The 21,716-nt window shown below is 38.0% G+C and overlaps 1 pseudogene; it reads right to left on the reverse strand.

Moving 5' to 3' along the window:
* Positions 1-1,013: 1,013 nt before the first annotated feature.
* LOC147504815 (DEAD-box ATP-dependent RNA helicase 5 pseudogene) overlaps positions 1,014-21,716 on the reverse strand; it is a 31,210-nt pseudogene continuing 10,507 nt past the window's right edge.

A 21,716-nucleotide genomic window follows, 5' to 3' on the forward strand; every position in this document is an offset into this window, starting at 1 on the left:
TCATTTATTATTGGAATCATACATCTCCCAATCTTGTTCTACCAAATTCGTCCTATTAGAACATTCATGTAATTAAACTTACCTTAAATAGTAGGCTTTGTATCTTTCTTTGGACCTTCTTTGAAGAGAACCCGACAAGCCATTCTGCGAATCAAAATGTCCGTAACTAGATGAACAACCAACAGTCATAATCATAAGGTGAGTATCAACATAATTTACTCGGCCAGTCGCGGATAGAAAAAAACAAAATGATAAAACAAATCCTAAGACCTCAAAATTCTAATCGATTATCTAAGCCAAGCAACAATTACATGCTTTTGCATCAAATCCCAACCCAAGTAATACACAAATTTTACGGATACACTTTCAAGAATTCTCAAAAGTCAAAATGAAGTCGTCACCATGTTGTGAATGTTGTCCTTCCATTGTTGACCCAAAGTACCGTTTTATTTTTCCCCACATAATCATATGTTTTGCATTGAGTTTCTGACAGTTTTACACAAAGGCGAGACAAACACCATCACCGAAAGCGGGAATGAATGAAAAAAACGGACTCAACATCCCCGAGACCCAAAACAAACACCACCACATGCTACAAATGCTAAGCAAAATGTAAAGGAATATTAAAAGAAAGAAGAACCAACTGAAGAATGAATGTTTCCGACTTTTATTCTCTAGTAGTAATTTCAGATTCTACACCTGTAAAATAAATTAAAAGAACCAACCAGAAAAATTAACCCAAAAAGAATCCAAAACTAAAACCAATTAACCCGAAAAGTAGTAGCAACCAAAACTTCGAAGCTTGGCGGTTGATTGGCACTTAGTCCAATTGAAGTGAAAGTGTAGGTAGCTAAGAAATATATGCAATTGAATCTTTATTCGATGGTTTTTCTTTTGGGTTTTCTTTCGATCCTTATGCTCAACCGCCCGCCTTTTGCACGGTGCTCATGGCGCTTCTGGATAACGAGGCCACCTTCACAACCTATTATTTTTTTTTTTTAAAAAAAAACTGACTGTGCTCACCAAACTATTACAATAAGAATGTCAAAAAAATTCTTCAGATTACACAAAAATTCTAGCTCAGTAAGCATCTTCTAGTGTAGCATTCCACTTGTGCCTCTTAAACACAGCCACTGGAGCTCAGATATGAGGTTAATGTTCCGCAGTAAGACGATATGAAGTGTTTACACCCAAGGTAAGCCAACTTTTATGGCATGCCACTGATTTGTCCATTACAGAAAAGAATGAGAGATTATAGAGATTGCAGACACCTAATCTTCACCATCAGAGTCGTTGAAGGTGATCTTTTTCGACTTGGGAGCATCTGCAGATATTTCTTTGAAGTGGGCTCCATACAGCTTGGATTCCTTTTTCTTCACATGAGTACCAAATTTCATAAGATCAGTAGGCACAAGCTGTCCGGCTTCTCTGAGCACATTCACCAGCTCCCCAGCAAGGCCCTTGTTTTCTTGCATGAAGAAGGTGTGTGCAACACCTTTCTTACCGGCTCGACCGGTCCTCCCTATCCCAGTGCCGTAATCTTACGTAAGTAAGAGGGAAACTGTAGTTGATAACCACTTCCACATCAGGAATATCCAATCCCCGAGCAGCTACATCAGTAGCAACCATTAAAGGGCAAATCCCATCCTTGAATAGTGAGAGTGCATTGGTACGATCCCGTTGAGCTTTGTCTCCATGTACAGAAACAGCCTTCCAACCCCTCTTTTGGAGCATATTTTCAACACGAGCTGCTTCCTTCTTGTACAAGACAAATACTAATACTCTATTCTTTTGCGACTTGTGGTATTTTTCAAGCAAAGTGACCAAACGTGCATCGCGAGATCTATCATCCAAGACCTCTACTATCTGCATGACATCATGGTTAGCAGACAAATCCTCAGAGCCCACAACAACCTTAACAGGATTTGGGTCCATGAACTCTTGAGCTAACTGATGGACAGAAGGAGGCCATGTTGCACTGAACATTACCATCTGACGGATAGAGGACGTCTGGCTCAATATAGAACGGACTTCTGGTTCAAATCCCATGTCAAGCATTCGATCCGCTTCATCTAGAACCACATATGATACCTCCTTTAAGCAGCAAAACCCCATCTCAATCAGATCTTTCAAACGGCCAGGGGTTCCGATAACAATATCAACGCCAGCCTTCAGAGATGAAATTTGAGGTCCTTTGGAAGTTCCTCCATACACGCAAAATGAGCTCACGCCCGCGGGATTTCCCGGCTTCACGGAGAGGACATCACGCAATTTGCTGAGCTAGTTCCTAGTCGGTGAGAGGACAAGGCAGAGAGGATTCAGTCTCTTCTTTCTTCCCGTTCGTCTTATATGCATAAGAGCTGGAACCCCAAACGCCAACGTTTTGCCAGAGCCAGTGGCAGCAATCCCAATAAAATCACGACCATCTAAAAGAAAAGGCCAAGCATGAGACTGAATTGGAGAAGGCTTATTAAACCCCTTACAACACTCTAATACTTCCTCGGGAAGTTTAAACTTCATCGAACGAGCTCAAAGCCATTATACTTCACTTCCTTCACATCATTCCCAGACACAAACACTTCCTTCCCTCCTCCTATTTCCACGTCATCCTCTCCACTCTTCTTTTTCTTGATGGCGTCATCTTCGGGATCATCAATTTTAAGCTTTCTTTTTAAGTTGGCGGCTTCGGTTGGTGTATCTTCTTGTTGTGCTTTCTCTTCTTGAGGCTTTTCTTGTGTTTGTTTTCTTCTTTTTTTTTCGTCTTTTTTGTCTCCAAGGTGGAATCTTGTATTGGAGATTCTTAAATCGGCCAGTTTTGTTATTCTTTATTTTCTCGTTTTCCCTTTTTTTCGAGTTCCTCATTGTGAATCAAGAAATAAACTAAAAAACTTTCTTCTCAACTGGGTGGTGAAGTTTCTTCTAGGGTTTAGCACGAGTTTCTTCACAACCTATTATTGACAGAGAGTACAACGTACTATGAACACCAACAAAATTCAAAAGGCTCTTTTACTATCTCTGTTAACTGGGTTTTCAATATGGTGGGCGGCAGCAAGAGAAAAAGATGAGAAAAATAAACCCAATTTAGGTTTTGGATTTTACTTTTTTATTTTTTGGTTTTTTGTTGGAGCGCCAACAATAAAAATAGGCCCGCCCATAAAAAAACCTTTAGAAGAAATTAACTCCCGCCCATAAAAAGTCCAATAGCAACGCTTCTCTAGCTGCAACACATACTACATCCAATAAGACATGGACATTTACAAAAGGTTTTTACAACGAAAGTGGCGTCACAAATGATTGAGTTAACTTTAACAGCAACAATGGCGTGGTAAATGATAAAGCCCTCTATAAAAATTGCATTTTCTGTTTTTTGAAAAAAAAAATTATAACTATTTGCCACGCAAGAGGTGTCACAATAAATAAATTTATGTACAGTTAAGCTAATAGCACAACAAACCTTTAGCAGCCCCATATGGCGTTGCAATAGGTGACCTTTAACAACAATTTTTTGGCGTTGCAAAATGGTGCGCTGCAAAAGACCCCTTTTGTTGTAGTGACATTTGCATATGCATATGTCAGATGTCATATGTCATATGTTGGTAATATAATAACATTATATTGTCTGTTTTCGTATGTAATTTTGTTTTCACATATGCATAGTTATATTTTCATAGTCTATATCACAACCTTAGAGGGATGTTTTTTGGATTGGTCTTTCAAATTTGTAGATAAAATCCCGTATCCAGCCCCATTGGTGGCCCTTAGTACTCACTATAGACTAGTCCTATATTTCGGCTTCTTAATGAAATAGCAGTCCTGAGGTCAGTGTTGGATTTTAGTATACTCTCTATATTACTATTGGGAAGGCCCTTGAACTGCTCAAGTTATGTTAGACTGCATGGTGTATATAAAGTACGTAGACCTGTCATTGCAAGAAGTGTTGTAATTTGCACATGGTGCTTACGGGAAGGACTCTGTACAGTCCAAATCTGAAAATTTTGTCACCTAACTAGGTCTGTATTCCTGAAAATCTAGTTTGTACAGCGCCAGTTATAAATTTATCATTGATTGATTGTAGATTGTACATCCTTTCAAACAAAAGCAAAAGTTGATCAGTCAATCAATGTTTTTGGTGGAGATCTAGTTTTACTTTTTAGCATAATATTATTTTTGACAGAATTCATGTTAGTCGAGTAATTAGAGAGTTAGTTAAGGATGACCGACCACATTACTAGTTGTAATTAGGTGTATGAAAATATGAAAATATATTTACATATGTCAGGTGTATGAAAATATATATGAAAATAGAAATTTACATATCCAATGCAGATGTCATATGTAATATGTTGGAAAAAGAATTCTATGAAAATGTTGCTAATACAAATTCACATGTTATGTGCAGTACTTTTTGTATGAGCATGTGAAACTTTGTGAGCCAGTCCGCGAGACTTGCTTCCCACGGATTGCAAAGTGGTCGATGGAATGACTAGCGGATGAAGTACCAAAAACTTTCAAGCTAGAAAATGTTCCTAATTGCAATATTAAAGTAAAATTGGAACTGACCGAGGAAGAGAAAGAGGCATTATATGATAAAAGTGATTTTACGTATTCTAACTATCTATGCGTAAACACAAATAATCAAATTACGTAAATACGTGTTTATATCAATATTCCTACTCTCAATAATGAAGTAATATCAGAGAGTCAGGATTCGTTCCACTCTTAAACCTCAAGACTTAAACAAATTCAACTAATCAAACCCAAAAGGAACAATGGTGAGAGTAATGATTTGATGTGAATTTTCTATTCCTACCATTCCCAACAATTGAATCTAAACAAGACATAATATAAAGATTTGAACTTTATTTGTTTAAACTCAATTTGAAACTACTCATGCAATAATTGAATTAAACTAATAATAACAAATAAATAAATCTAAGGATTTAAGCTAATAAATAAATGAAAATGAAACTAGATTATGGAGAACTAATTAACTTTATTTATCTAATAGAACAATAAGAACAAGATATGATTGAATGAATAACAACTATTTTATTTATCTAATGAATGATATTCAATGATTTAAATAACTAAGCTAAAACAAAGAATGAAACTAATTAATGGAATGAAAACTAAGTAATTAACTAATCTAGATCTAACTTTTTCTAACCCTAAACTCCATTAACATTAGCTTCCTAACCTAACTCCTTTTGCTACCTAACCTAATTGCCATTAACAAAGAGTTAAGCTTTTGTTTTTATACTTCCAGATCCAAAATTCGTGCATGGGCTTGGAGCCATGTTTTGGGCCAGAGAATCAGGCCCAAAACCCAATTCTTTTAGTCCAAAAAGGCCTCTTCAGCTGCAGTTGGCTTCAATAGACTTTTCGTCCACTTTTGCTCCTCTGATTGGCTCAAGGCTTAGACCATTGGAAAGCTCTTTTCGAGCCGGTCGTTTTGACATAAGCTACTCCCAATTCCGAGATCTGAGTCCAAAGATACGGCCTTCGGAAGTTCTGCTGACTTGTGCACTATTTCTGCCCATGTTGACTTTTCAGCTTTTGACCGGGCTTTACAAAGGCTTTGTCTCCTTGAATCTTGGCCTTTATTCATAGAACTCCTTAGCAACCGACCTTTGCTCCTTTATCTCGCTAAAGTGGCATATTTCTGCACATAATAGACTTTGAAGCCTGAAATACATAAAAACACGTAATCAGTATTAACTCTTAATTATTACTCACATAATTGGTCTAAAAGTATGATTGTTAAGGGGTTAAAACTACAGTTTTGGGCTCTTATCAAACCACCCCCAAACAGCATTTTGCTTGTCCTCAAGCAAAGATGAGAAATTAGAATAAGTGACCAAAAATGGAGTTCTATCTACTCTCGTTTCGCTGAGTGCGATTGCATTGACCATATGCAACAAGGCCTTAAACCACTAGGAATTCCCTAGTGGACGAAGTTATAACCTCCTAGGTGAGAGTTTTCCAGTGAAGGTACTCACAAACTTCCTCTATACTACAACGACTAAGAAATAAAACTATTGTTTTCTCGTTCATGTCTCAACTATCTATACATCTCACTAGCAAATACATAAGAATAACCCGATCGAACCACTAAGCTAATATATGCATAATAATCAATCATCTAAAATAAACATATAACAATGAGTAATACTATGAAATGTAATAGCAGGTCCGTTTCTGAAAACTCGGAATAGCGTCCTTAAGTAGGTCCTCACATAAATGTCAAGACAAAAACCACTCTGATTTTTCCACTCAAGTTTCGCTGCTCCAGTGTGCAGTGGGCACACTTTACCTTACAATCTCAATGACAACAAGGAAGCCGGGGTCGATCAAACACATCTGCCACTTACGATCACACTAACCTATTCCTAATTGAGCTAGAGGTCTTTATTAGGTGTTGCGGGGATTAGGAGATGGTTTAAGAAGGAAGGAAATGGATATTCAAAAGGACAAGTCTGAGATAATAGAGTCTTCATATTATGTAACTAGAGAAACCTTGTTATTTACTTTTGCTTCTACACTTTGTTTCCATCCTTAGCCATATTTTACTTTTTCTTTTCTTTGGCTTTTGACTCCCTTTTATTCTATTTTTTGAGTTTTGATTTATTTCTATTTTTTTTTTTTTTTTTCTTTGGATGGAAACTTTTTTTTCTTTATTTCACGAAGCAACTAACTAATTTTTATTTACCGCAGGTTTTCTCTTTTTCTTTCTTCCTCATTCTATTCTCGGACTTATTCTAAAATAGGTAGGTTGATTTATTCTTTTTTTTTTTTTTTTTTTGTTTTTGTTTTGTAACGAGGGTAAAGGAATTGTGGTTTATGGAAGGCTAAAGAAAGGCTCGAGGCGACTAGTGGAAAATAATTCATAGGTTTGAATTTTTTGGCTATATCGATCCAAAGAGGGCCTAAATTCTAAAACTTAGGATATGGCATAGTGATCAAGCAAGTGGGCGTGTGATTTCTCTATCCGGATTTTACTTCTCCCTTGTGTCATTTCTCAAATGTTTATTTCATATAAGGCTTTAGGCTATATTCTCCGGGATTTGTAGAATAAGTACTCTAGCCTAGATTTGAAACTTACTACTAACAATCATAGATACTCATGTAATATATTTATAGATAGATGCAAAAATTATTACCTACATATTAATCTAAGTTTCTAACAATTATTACGATGCAAAAGCTACATGAGACTTCTAGATTGTTAAGAGCATAGAAAGAAAACAATACCAATATTCTAAGTGTATAGCATAAACTTATTTATTTATATTTTGAAATTTTTAACTTGAAAACAAATGCATATTATACATATCTATATCCTAACAGGATGCCTTAATTACCGTGTTTCTATGCCCCCAAACAAGAAGAATGTTTTGTCCTCAAAGCATTTAAATAAAGAGGGTAGAAAAATACCATGGAAATCGTGAAATTCGGAACATCTGCAAAACAAAGGTTAGAATATACTAATATAGGAAATAAAAAACTAGCATGACTCTATAAGAGTTCCCCCATTATGGGGTTAACAGAGAATTAAATTGCTTGGGACATAGCGGACCACTAGCTGAAACTAAAAAACTTACCTCCACTCCGGCGTTTACTTTCGTCATCCTCCTCTTCTATAAAGAAGTGGGGTTCCTTCACATCTGCCATGCCATTATAATTTGCCAAGCTTGCATGCCATTTATCATCTACGGATCCTAACACATTAAAGCGCCACTTGGTGGGATGGGGTGTAAGGTGCAACTTTGATGAGGTTGTATCCTCCACCCTTGCCAAGTCGTTACCTGAAAAGATCGAATAATAGAATTGGTGGATCTCACAATGTCGACCCCAACCCAGTCCGTGAAGCGGGCACAAAAATAGGGAAGAAACATAGTCTAATCGGACAAACTAATATAGGCATAAGAAGATACTTATGCCTCATGCTATGGGCTCGTGCTAAACTAGACATCAAAGTTCTAGGAAGGTCATGGCATCGTCCCTCGGCTAAAGCAAAGGAAAACATCGCCAAAGTGGCATCATTAGCGAAGAAAAATGCCACTCCCTAATATGTTTAGCATGATAAAGAACATTACCGTATCACATTAAGGGACAAGCTACCAAGGGCTACGTTATATGTCCGCGGTCCTCTACCGCCTGGAAAATGCGGACCCATAAGCCTCATGCAAAAGTCATAAGTGTAGACATGCATATTATCTACCCAATAGCATCATGGGTCTTGTATTTCAGCCGGGCATGGCAAGTCAAGAACAAATGCTAGCAAGAACCATAAAAGCGGTTCCCGGCCTACGTGTATGATCACCTCCTTGAAACCAAGCACCATAAGTAGTGCTTTGAAACAAATCTTTGAAAGACTGTTCGATATTATTATAGGAGATGTCATCTCGAACTCTCACGCTCTAGAACAGCTCGCGAATGAACCGGGAACAACCAGCGGAAAACTGGAATTTTTCTGGTTGGCGGAAGTCGAGGCGTGGCCCAGCTAAACTAGGGCGAAAGTCGCTCTGTATTTAAATTCCAGTGTTTGGCGAGAGTCGCCTTCGGCTTAAAGCGAACGCTCTAGGTCGATAGATGAGGCCGGTGCTTTATGAGATGAGGTCGTCATTCTGAATAAATTTTCCAAAATGTGAAGAGTAGCGGCGCTCAATAAATTTGAAAACGGAGTTTAGAGCAAAAAGAAGGTAAAACTTGGAGTGGAAAACGTTTTTTTTTTTTTTTTTTAAGGGCGAGGTGGGGGTAAGAATAGGAAGTTTAGTGATCAAGCATGGAAAAACCAAACACCCACCCCAAACAAATTTTGAAAACAGGGTTTGTAAAATTTGTTTTAAAACGATCAGGTCTTTTAAAATCGATTCCCTAGACTTAAAGTGATATATATGTATTTACATGCGGTTTCCCATATATCAATAATCTAAAAGTTGTGGGTCTTTCCACAAATAATTAACATGGAATGCACCATCAAACCGGAATTAAGCACCAAGATTTCCTATGATGTAGCTTAGTGGAATGAGAGTAAAGCCTTATAGATCTAAAACCTAATCGAGCATCTGGTTTCTTCTTTGTCCTCCTACAAAGGGATGCCAAGTAAATGAACATGAGAAAATTGATGGTTGTGGAAGATCGTTAGGATGTGGATAATTTTGAGAAGGGAAAAATGGAAAAATGGAAAATTGTCGGTGTTTGTCCTTGGGTGTTACTTCTTCACCAATTGGTTTTAGATAGTTATGAAGCATAGGAGAAACACCAAGGTCAAATTACAAACTCAATGGTTCTTTGAAAGGGTAGAGAGGCGAAGAACATTAAGTGATGGAAGGTGAATGAGTGACATGAGGATGTGAGGTGGGTGAATGGTGTTCAACTAGTGTTCTTAGGTCTATATCATCGAGAGGCTTTGAGATATGCAAGACATTCCTCGATAGGTGGGTAAGAAATCAATCAACTGGGATAGAGGGCTAAAATTCTTCTTATTAGTCGTGGCGTCAAAGAGATGAATGGATGTCGATAGGAGAGAACTCAAGGAGTCGAAGGAAATCTTCCTCGATGTTATCTACGTCTAGGGAGTAGAAATTGTGATCCTTGTCTTCTTCCATAAGAGGGGTATCTACTAGTGTGGGGACTAAAGTGTCGACCGCCCGCACTAATGTGAGAATACAAAACTCTCCGATGGACTTCACTTCCCCTTCTACAGAGGCAAACCTAGTTGTCCCTGTTTTTGTCTAAACATGTTAACTTCTGAAAGATTTCCAAAAAGAAAGAGTCATTGAGCCATCCGACAATTGATTTGGGCATTGGCGGTTGCCAAGAAAGGGCGCCCTAAGATGATGGGAATGGAATCATGAGCAACCACGTGTCGAGAATAACAAAAGTCAATTTGGATAGTAAAATCCGAACTTTAACGAGAATATTTTCAACTACACCCTTGGGATACTTAATAGAGCGATGCGGCTAACTGCAAAGTCATTTTGGTTGGTTGAAATTTTGTTAGACCTAATTGTTTATATAAATAAAAAGGGAGTAAGTTAACCTTAAGCCCCAGTCTAATAAAGCGGTTGTTATGAAGGTATCACCTAAAAGGTGCATTATGCGATAGGGCGACCCGGGGTGTCTTGTACTTAACAATTCCGTTATGTTGGATAAAGGGATATTGTTCGATTAAGAATCTTGCCGTGGGGTATGTTGGTTTTCCTCTTCTTGGTGCCAACTCTTTTAGAAACTTAGCGTGTCGGGTGATGTAGACTTTTATAGCTTCTAGAAAAAGTAGGTTTATAGTCAAATTTTTAAACACTTCCACTAATCTCATCAAAATTCTAGTCATTTTTAAACCTGACTAGTCTTTGGGGATATGGTTAGCTTTATCGCTATTTTTTAACAGAAGGGATAAAAAGTATTATTAGGCTTTGCTTTATCTCTATCCGTTTTCCATCTAGGTATCCGTATTGGAACCTCTCTACGGTGTAAGGTCTTCACTTTCTATTATTGGATCTTGTAATGTTTTCCCTTTTTGGTTGTGGTTTAACCGGTACTTCTCTGATTGTAGGGTCTTGGGTTTCTATTATGGTATGTGGTATGGTATCATTTTTAGTTTGTGGGTAATCTTTAGGCATAGTCACTTTGGTTATCAACTTCTACTGCCACGAGCGAAGGGTAGTGGCCCACAATGGTCCCCTTGGTTTATATTACCATTACTGGAATACTTTTATTTCCAAGGCGGTGTTTGTTGACTTAGGATTAGGCATTGCTTGACTTGGAAAACACCGGTTTGGTTATTATTTTGGTTAGAAGACATGTCAATAACCTTTTGGCACAAAAGACTGCATCATTTGCATTGTTTGTTTCATCATATTAGAGTTTTGATCATCTTTGATCTTTCATTAAGTTGGAGTTTTGTTGCATAATTTGATTTTGTTTCTCCAACAAGGTCACTACTACTTTGTCTGTAGATGGTTGTATTGGAATTAAAGCTTGTTGGCGTTCATGTCTTGATGTTGATAGTTAAGGGTTATGGGTACTAAACCTCTATTACAGTCACCTAAGTTCCCTTGTCCTTGATGTTGAGTTAACCGGTTGAAGTGTGGTGGTTGTGGTGGTGTTTGTGCATAGACAAGAGGACAATAGAAGTCGAATGCTCAAGACTTCAACAAACATTACAACTGGAAGTAGAGTTAATGTTCATGGTAGAGTGGGTTGTTGTTGAGCAACGAGATGGCATCTACCTTTTAGTGAGGGGCATCGATAAGAGTTTTAAGCTTCGGGATCATGTTTAACCTCGAGAAATAGGAGGAGGAGGAGCCGAGGAATGCGTTTCCTCCCCATTGTTGTTATTGCTTAGATTGATCTTCTAAGAATGTATAAACTCCCAAGGCTCCTTTACTAAGAAAACTACCCCAGTCATGATATCTAGAACCTCCTATGATGATGTAAAAGCCCCTTGAAGAAGGCACAAACAAGCGTGTCTTTTCGCAAGATTATGATGTGGGCATTCATGAGGAAGATCGGTGAAGCGATTCGGGGCCTCTGAAAAGGATTCATGAGGGATTACGGGAAGAAATGAATCTTTTGAAGCATTTCATCTGTCTTTAGTGGTGGGTAAAATTATTCCATGAACAATTGAACAAGTTGAGCCCATGATTCCACGAGTTTGAAACGTTTGGGCGTTAACCAAGAGCGCCTTGTCCGACTAGGGTGAAAAGGAAACACCAAGTTTAACTTGATCACGGACTTCAGCTAGGATGATGGAATGTAGTGAGAACTTGGTCTATCTCGCGTAATGCTTTGGTAAGGCTTCTCGTGGTCTAAACCATGAAAAACCCGGTAACAAGTTAAATATATTAGGGATTTGAAAATCCCCACTAGGTCTACAGAGCGATGCGCGACTTAGGGCCATCGTTTAGGGCTTTATAAAAATCGAGAGAGAGGGAGTCTCTTGTTCTTTGCCATTGATCAGGTGTAGTGTGTGAAATTCTAGATAGGCGTGTTATATTTATTTCTCGAAAAACAAGCCTGATTATACTAAATTAAAACTCCTCTGACGAGAAAGAGGCGAGGAGTGGAAGAAGGAGTACCGAATGCCTCGCTGCTGCAGCGTTTGAATAAGCGTCTTGTATCACGATTCGATGTATTTAACAAGTTAGAAACACTGAATAACCCGAAGGAATAAAATTGGCATTTACCTATGAAAATTGGGCTGTTTACACTGAATTTTCCCTTGAGGGCGCGAGTGGGCGCGAGTTGGGCGCGAGTGCCCTACGTTTTGTCGAATGTCCGTGTTTTGGGCCTTGGTCGCGCTCGGTTTTTGAAGCGCAGGTCGCGCTCCAGGGTTTTCAAGTTTTAGGCCTTTTATCGTACTCCAAAAATCTGAAAATTTTTACAGTAATTTACTAAGACGTCTATCAAAGTAGCCTGTAAAATTTCCAGGTCGATCGGGTTGTGAAAGTCCCTCTACAGCCCTTCAAAGTTTGCATAACGGTTTTCGGACACAATACAAACAACCGAATGGTTAACCCATCAAAACAAATCCAAAATTTCCAAATTTTTTTACTAGAGACTCATGAGAGATTCTAGTTGTTCCTGTAAAAGTTTAGAGCAATTGGGTTCTACAACCTCTCCTTATTGGATGGTGTTCCAGATATTAAGTGTTTGCAACACTGCAGAAACACACTGGAAACACTCTACTATTTAGGAGGTCAAAACAAATCAAAAACTCATCAAATTTTTACTACAAACTCCTGGATTAGGATAGATACTCCTGTAAAAATTATAAATTTTTAGAACTCCTTAAGTAACCTTACTTGTCTGTTTTCAAGAACATACGGTGTGAAAACTGAAATGCAGTACTGTAAAAGATCGTATTTGTTTTACAAGGTAAACCAACTCTGAAAAATCTGAAAATATTCTAGTAAATCAACAACACATTAAATATGTATGAATATTTTCAGAATTTTCGAAAAATTAGAAATACCTTCACCGCAGTGTTTTTCTCATGTGAATCCACCAGCCTATGCCTGAAACAGTGAGCAGGTTCGAAAATTCAAGAAATGGGAATGAAAAATTAAAAGGGTGGGTGGGTAGAGAATGGGGATTGCCCTGGATTCAAGCAATTGAATTCTTGTAATGAACGAGATTAAGATGGCAGTGGCAATTTTGATAACCGTAAAACAATAGAATCGAAAACTAGATTATGGAGAACTAATTAACTTTATTTATCTAATAGAACAATAAGAACAAGATATGATTGAATGAATAACAACTATTTTATTTATCTAATGAATGATAATAACTAAGCTAAAACAAAGAATGAAACTAATTAATGGAATGAAAACTAAGTAATTAACTAATCTAGATCTAACTTTTCTAACCCTAAACTCCATTAACATTGGCTTAACCTAACTCCTTTTGCTACCTAACCTAATTGCCATTAACAAAGAGTTAAGCTTTTGTTTTATACTTCCAGATCCAAAATTCGTGCATGGGCTTGGAGCCATGTTTTGGGCGGAGAATCGCCCAAAACCCAATTCTTTTAGTCCAAAAGGCCTCTTCAGCTGCAGTTGGCTTCAATAGACTTTTCGTCCACTTTTGCTCCTCTGATTGGCTCAAGGCTTGGACCATTGGAAAGCTCTTTTTTCGAGCCAGGTCGTTTTGACATAAGCTACTCCCAATTCGAGATCTGAGTCCAAAGATAATGGCCTTGGAAGTTCTGGCCGACTTGCACTATTTACGCCCATGTTGACTTTTCAGCTTTTGACCGGGCTTTACAAAGGCTTTGTCTCCTTGAATCTTGGCCTTTATTCATAGAACTCCTTAGCAACCGACCTTTGCTCCTTTATCTCGCTAAAAGTGGCATATTTCTCACATAATAGACTTTGAAGCCCGAAATACATAAAAACACGTGAATCGATTATTAACTCTTGAATTATTACTCACATAATTGGTCTAAAAGTATGATTGTTAAGGGGTTAAAACTACAGTTTTGGGCTCTTATCAAACCACCCCAAACAACATTTTGCTTGTCCTCAAGCAAAGATGAGAAATTAGAATAAGTGACCAAAAATGGAGTTCTATCTACTCTCGTTTATTGAGTGCGATTGCATTGACCATATGCAACAAGGCGCTTAAACCACTAGGAATTCCCTGTGGACGAAGTTATAACCTGCGTGAGAGTTTTCGGTGAAGGTACTCACAAACTTCCTCTATACTACAACGACTAAGAAATAAAACTATTGTTTTCTCGTTCATGTCTCAACTATCTATACATCTCACTAGCAAATACATAAGAATAACCCGTCAAAAACCCTAAGCTAATATATGCATAATAATCAATCATCTAAAATAAACATATAACAATGAGTAATACTATGAAATGTAATAGCGGGTCCGTTTCTGAAAACTCGGAATAGCGTCCTTAAGTAGGTCCTCACATAAATGTCAAGACAAAAACCACTTTCGATTTTTCCACTCAAGTTTACCGCTGCTCGAGGTGTGCGGTGGGCACACTTTACCTTACAATCTCAATGACAACAAGGAAGCGGGGTCGATCAAACACATCTGCCACTTTCACGATCACACTAACCTATTCCCTAATTGAGCTAGAGGTCTTTGTTATTAGGTGTTCGCGGGGGATTAGGAGATGGTTTAAGAAGGAAGGAAATGGATATTCAAAAGGACAAGTCCGAGATAATAGAGTCTTTCATATTATGTAACTAGAGAAACCTTGTTATTTACTTTTGCTTCTACACTTTGTTTCCATCCTTAGCCATATTTTACTTTTTCTTTTCTTTGGCTTTTGACTCCCTTTTATTCTATTTTTTGGAGTTTTGATTTATTTCTATTTTTTTTTTTCTTTGGATGGAAACTTTTTTTTTTTATTTATTTCTGAAGCAACTAACTAATTTTTTATTTACAATGGTTTTCTCTTTTTCTTTCTTCCTCATTCTATTCTCGGACTTATTCTAAAATAGGTAGGTTGATTTATTCTTTTTTTTTTGTTTTTTTTGTTTTGTAACAGGTAAAGGAATTGTGGTTTATGGAAGGCTAAAGAAAGGCTCGTGAGGGGCTTAACTAGTGGAAAATAATTCATAGGTTTGAATTTTGGCTATATCGATCCAAAGAGGGCCTAAATTCTCGCTAGGATATGGCATAGTGATCAAGCAAGTGGACGTGTGATTTCTCTATCCGGATTTACTTCTCCCTTGTGTCATTTCTCAAATGTTTCAGCTTCATATAAGGCTTTAGGCTATATTCTCCGCAAGATTTGTAGAATAAGTACTCTAGCCTAGATTTCGAAACTTACTACTAACAATCATAGATACTCATGTAATATATTTATAGATAGATGCAAAATTATTACCTACATATTAATCTAAGTTTCTAACAATTATTCTGCAAAAGCTTGAGACTTCTAGATTGTTAAAGCATAGAGAAAGAAAACAATACCAATATTCCTAAGTGTATAGCATAAACTTATTTATTTATATTTTTGAAATTTTTTAACTTGAAACAAATGCATATTATACATATCTATATCCTAACAGATGCCTTAATTACCGCGTGTTTCTCTATGCCCCCCAAACAAGAAGAATGTTTTGTCCTCAAAGCATTTAAATAAAGAGGGTAGAAAAATACCATGGAAATCGCGTGAAATTCGAACATCTGCAAAACAAGGTTAGAATATACTAATATAGGAAATAAAAAAAAACTAACGACTCTATAAGAGTTCCCCCATTATGGGGTTAACAATTAAATTGCTTGGGACATAGCGGATTACTAACGAAACTAAAACTTACCTCCACTCCAAATAAGCATCGCCATCCTCCTCTTCTATAAAGAAGTGAGGTTCCTTCACATCTGCCATGCCATTATAATTTGCCAAGCTTGCCGCCATTTATCATCTACGGATCCAACCTGTTAAGCGCCACTTGGTGGGATGGGGTGTAAGGTGCAACCTGATGAGGTTGTATCCTCCACCACCTTGCCAAGTCATTGCACGTAAAAAGATCGAATAATAGAATTGGTGGATCTCACAATGTCGACCCCAACCCAAATCCGTGAAGCGGGCACAAAAAATAGGGAAGAAACATAGTCTAATCACGGCAAACTAATATAGGCATAAGAAGATACTTATGCCTCATGCTATGGGCTCGTGCTAAACTAGACATCAAAGTTCTAGAAGGTCATGGCACATACGTCCGCGGGCTAAAGCAAGGAAAACATCGCCAAGTGGCATCATTCGGAAGAAAAAATGCCACTCCCCTAATATGTTTAGCATGATAAAGAACATTACCGTATCACATTAAGGGACAAGCTACCAAGAGGCTACGTTATATGTCCGCTTTGGTCCTCTACACGGAAAATGCGGGACCCATAAGCCTCATGCAAAAGTCATAAGTGTAGACATGCATATTATCTACCAATAGCATCATGGGTCTTGTATTTCAGCGGGCATGGCAAGTCCAAGAACAAATGCTAGCAAGAACCATAAGCGGTTCCCGACTTTTTACGTGTATGATCACCTCGCGAAACCAAGCACCATAAGTAGTGCTTTGAAACAAATCTTTGAAAGACTGTTCCGATATTATTATAGGGAGATGTCATCTCGAACTACGCTCTCTAGAACAGCTGCGAATGAACCGGAACAACCCGCTGAAAAAACTGGAATTTTTCCTGGTTGACGGAAGTCGGGCGCCGCCTTCCAACTAGGCGCCGAAGTCGCTCGTGTATTTAAATTCCAGTGTTTGGCCTTGAGCCGAAGTCGGCTTGAGCGCCGGCACGCTCTAGGGTCCATGGATGATGAGGGCGGTGTGGCTATTTCCGATATGAGGGCGGTCGCGCTCAATAAATTTTCCAAAATGTGAAGAGCCTGGTACGGCGCCTGAATAGCTGAAACCGGAGTTTAGAGCAAAAGAAGGTAAAACTTGGAGTGGAAAACGTTTTTTTTTTTTTTTTTTTTACAAAGAGGCGAGGTGGGGGTAAGAATAGGAAGTTTAGTGATCAAGCATGGAAAAACCAAACACCCACCCCAAACAAATTTTTGAAAACAGGTTTGTAAAAATTTGTTTTAAAACGTATCTTTTAAAGTCGATTCCCTAGACTTAAAAGTGATATATATGTATTTACATGCGGTTTCCCATATATCAATAATCTAAAAAAGTTGTGGGTCTTTCCACAAATAATTAACATGGAATGCACCATCAAACGTAATTAAGCACCAAGATTTCCTATGATGTAGCTTAGTGGAATGAGAGTAAAGCCTTATAGATCTAAAACCTAATCGAGCATACAGTTTCTTCTTTGTCCTCCTACAAAGGGGATGCCAAGTAAATGAACATGAGAAAATTGATGGTTGTGGAAGATACGTGGGATGTGGATAATTTTGAGAAGGGAAAAATGGAAAAAATGGAAAATTGTCAGGTGGCTTGTCCTCGGTGTTACTTCTTCACCAATTGGTTTTAGATAGTTATGAAGCATAGGAGAAACACCAAGGTCAAGTACAAACTCAATGGTTCTTTGAAAAGGTAGAGGGCGAAGAACATTAAGTGATGGAAGGTGAATGAGTGACATGAGGATGTGAGGTGGGTGAATGGTGTTCAACTAGTGTTCTTAGGTCTATATCATCGAGGCTTTGAGATATGCAAGACATTCCTCAATAGGTGGGTAAGAAGAATCAACTGGGATAGGGGCGAAAAATTCTTCTTCCGTCATGGCGTCCAAGAGATGAATGGATGTCAATAGGGAGAGAACTCAAGGAGTCGAAGGAAATCTTCCTCGATGTTATCTACGCCTAGGGAGTAGAAATTGTGATCCTTGTCTTCTTCCATAAGAGGGGTATCTACTAGTGTGGGGACTAAAGTGTCACCGCGACTAATGTGAGGTACAAAACTCTCAATGGACTTCACTTCCCCTTCTACAGGGCAAACCTAGTTGTCCCCTGTTTTTGTCTAAACATGTTAACTTCTACGAAAGATTTCCAAAAGAAAGAGTCATTGAGCCATCCCGACAATTGATTTGGGCATTGGCGGTTGCCAAGAAAGGGCATACTAAGATGATGGGAATGGAATCATGAGCAACTTCAGTGTCAAGAATAACAAAGTCGGGTCGGATAGTAAAAATCCTGAACTTTAACGAGAATATTTTCAACTACACCCTTGGGATACTTAATAGAACGATCGGCTAACCGCAAAGTCATTTTGGTTGGTTGAAATTTTGTTAGACCTAATTGTTTATATAAATAAAAAGGGAGTAAGTTAACACTAAGCCCCCGGTCTAATAAAGCGGTTGTTATGAAGGTATCACCTAAGGTGCATTATCTGATGGGGCGACCAGAGGTCCTTGTACTTAACAATTCCGTTATGTTCGGATAAAGGGGATATTGTTCGATTAAGAATCTTAGGTGGGGTATGTTGGTTTTCCTCTTCTTGGTGCACAACTCTTTTAGAAACTTAAGCGTGTCGGTAGACTTTTTATAGCTTCTAGAAAAGTAGGTTTATAGTCAAATTTTTAAACACTTCCCTAATCTCATCAAAATTCTAGTCATTTTAAACCAACTAGTCTTTGGGGATATGGTGCTTTATCGCTATTTTTAGAAGGGATAAAAGTATTATTAGGCTTTGCTTTATCTCTATCCGTTTTCCATCTAGGTATCCATATTGGAACCTCTACAGTGTAAGTCTTCACTTTCTATTATTGGATCTTGTAATGTTTTCCACTTTTGGTTGTGGTTTAAGCGGTACTTCTACTACAAATAGGGTCTTGAGTTTCTATTATAGTATGTGGTATGGTATCATTTTTAGTTTGTGGGTAATCTTTAGGCATAGTCACTTGGTTATCAACTACTGCCTCGAGCGAAGGGTAGTGGTACTGTAGGTCCCCTTGGTTTATATTACCATTACACTGAATACTTTTATTTCAAAGGCGGTGTTTGTTGACTTAGGATTAGGCATTGCTTGACTTGGAAACACGCCGGTTTGGTTATTATTTTGGTTAGAAGACATGTCAATAACCTTTTGGCACAAAAAGACTGCATCATTTGCATTGTTTGTTTCATCATATTAGAGTTTTGATCATCTTTGATCTTTCATTAAGTTGGAGTTTTGTTGCATAATTTGATTTTGTTTCTCAAACAAGGTCACTACTACTTTGTCGTAGATGGTTGTATTGGAATTAAAGCTTGTTGGCGTTCATGTCTTGATGTTGATAGTTACGGGTTATGGGTACTAAACCTCTATTCTGGTCACCTAAGTTCCCTTGTCCTTGATGTTGAGTTAAGCTGGTTGAAGTGTGATGGTTGTGGTGGTGTTTGTGCATAGACAAAGAGGACAATAGAAGTCGGAATGCTCAAGACTACAAATGAGACATTACAACGAAGTAGAGTTAATGTTCATGGCTGGAGTGGGTTGTTGTTGAGCAGAGATGGCATCTACCTTTTAGTGAGGGCATCGATAAGAGTTTTAAGCTTCGGGATCATGTTTAACCTCAAGAGAAGAAGGAGAGGAGCCGGGAGGAATCGTTTCCTCCCGATTGTTGTTCTCTTAGATTGATCTTCTAAGAATGTATAAGCCTCTAAGGCTCCTTTACTAAGAAAACTACCCCCAGTCATGATATCTAGAACCTCCTTATGATGATGTAAAAGCCCTTGAAGAAGGCACAAACAAAGCGTGTCTTTTTTGAAGATTATGATGTGGGCATTCAATGAGAAGATCGGTGAAACGATTCGAACCTCGAAAAGGATTCATGAGGATTTCCGGCGGAAGAAATGAATCTTTTGAAGCATTTCATCTGTCTTTAGTGGTGGGTAAAATTATTCCATGAACAATTGAACAAGTTGAGCCCATGATTCCACAGAGTTTGGCGTTTGGGCAGTTAACCAAGAGGCCGCCTTGTCGGCTAGGGTGAAAGGAAACACCCAAGTTTAACTTGATCCGGACTTCTGCCAGGATGATGGAATGTAGTGAGAACTTGGTCTATCCCACGATGTGCTGGTAAGGCTTCTCGTGGTCTAAACCATGAAAAACCGGTAACAAGTTAAATATATTAGGGGGATTCGAAAATCCCCACTAGGTCTGCAAGACGATGCACTTAGGGCCATCGTTTAGGGCTTTATAAAAATCGAGAGAGAGTCTCTTGTTCTTTAGCCATTGATCACGGGGTGTAGTGTGTGAAATTCTAGATAGGCGTGTTATATTTATTTCTCGAAAAACAAGCCTGATTATACTAGAATTAAAACTCCTCCTCGAAGAGGCGAGGAGTGGAAGAAGGAGTACCGAATGCCTCCTTGCTACGGCGTTTGAATAGCGTCTTGTATCACGCCGATTTCGATTGTATTTAACAAGTTAGAAACACTGAATAACTTGAAGGAATAAAAATTGGCATTTACCTATGAAAATTGGGCTGTTTACACTGAATTTTCCCTTGAGGGCGCGCAGTGGGCGCGAGTTGGGCGCAGTGCCCTCTTTTTTGTCGAATGTCCATGTTTTGGGCGCGGGTCGCGCTCGGTTTGGGCGCGGGTCGCGCTCCAGGGTTTTCAAGTTTTAGGCCTTTTATCGTACTCCAAAAAATCTGAAATTTTTACAGTAATTTACTAAGACGTCTATCAAGTAGCCTGTAAAATTTCAGGTCGATCGGAGTTGTGAAAGTCCCTCTACAGCCCTTCAAAGTTTGCATAACGGTTTTCGGACACAATACAAACAACCGAATGGTTAACCCATCAAAACAAATCCAAAAATTTCCAAATTTTTACTAGAGACTCATGAGAGATTCTAGTTGTTCCTGTAAAAAGTTTAGAGCAATTGGAGTTCTACAACCTCTCCTTATTGGATGGTGTTCCAGATATTAAGTGTTTGCAACACTGCAGAAACACACTGGAAACACTCTACTATTTAGGAGGTCAAAACAAATCAAAAACTCATCAAATTTTTACTACAAACTCCTGGATTAGGATAGATACTCCTGTAAAAATTATAGAATTTTTAGAACTCCTTAAGTAACCTTACTTGTCTGTTTTTCAAGAACATACGGTTGTGAAAACTGAAATGCAGTACTGTAAAGATCGTATTTGTTTTACAAGGTAAAACCAACTCTGAAAAATCTGAAAATATTCTAGTAAATCAACAACACATTAAATATTATGTATGAATATTTTCAGAATTTTCGAAAATTTAGAAATACCTTCACCGCAGTGTTTTTCTCTGTGAATCCGCAGCCCCCTATGCCTGAAAACGATTGAAAATGTTCGAAAATTCAAGAAATAAGAATGAAAAATTAAAAAATGGGTGGGTAGAGAATGGGGATTGCCCCTGGATTCAAGCAATTGAATTCTTGTAATGAACGAGATTAAGATGGCAGCGGCGCCATTTGATAACCGTAAAAACAATAGAATCCTAAATATTAATGCTAGACCAATGCTAAAACTTGAGGAAACAAAATGAATAGTTTACCTACGAAATGATAAAATGATAAATAGTTTACATGATTAGTTTACATAATTTACATGAATAGTTCATCATTTTGATAATGTAAAAATGATTAGTCTACCTACGAAATGAGTGATGAATTCACAACGTAAGTAAACTAACAACTATCTTTTGTTGCTTATTTATCAAAGATATTTTCTACTCTCAATCCTATGAGATATAGTGGAGTAGAGTGATTCGTTCCACTCTTAGTCCTTCCGTATGCTTGTTTTCTAGTCTCAATACTCTACTTAA

Source organism: Coptis chinensis, chromosome 4, assembly GCF_015680905.1.
Source record: "Coptis chinensis isolate HL-2020 chromosome 4, ASM1568090v1, whole genome shotgun sequence".
NCBI lineage: Eukaryota > Viridiplantae > Streptophyta > Magnoliopsida > Ranunculales > Ranunculaceae > Coptis > Coptis chinensis.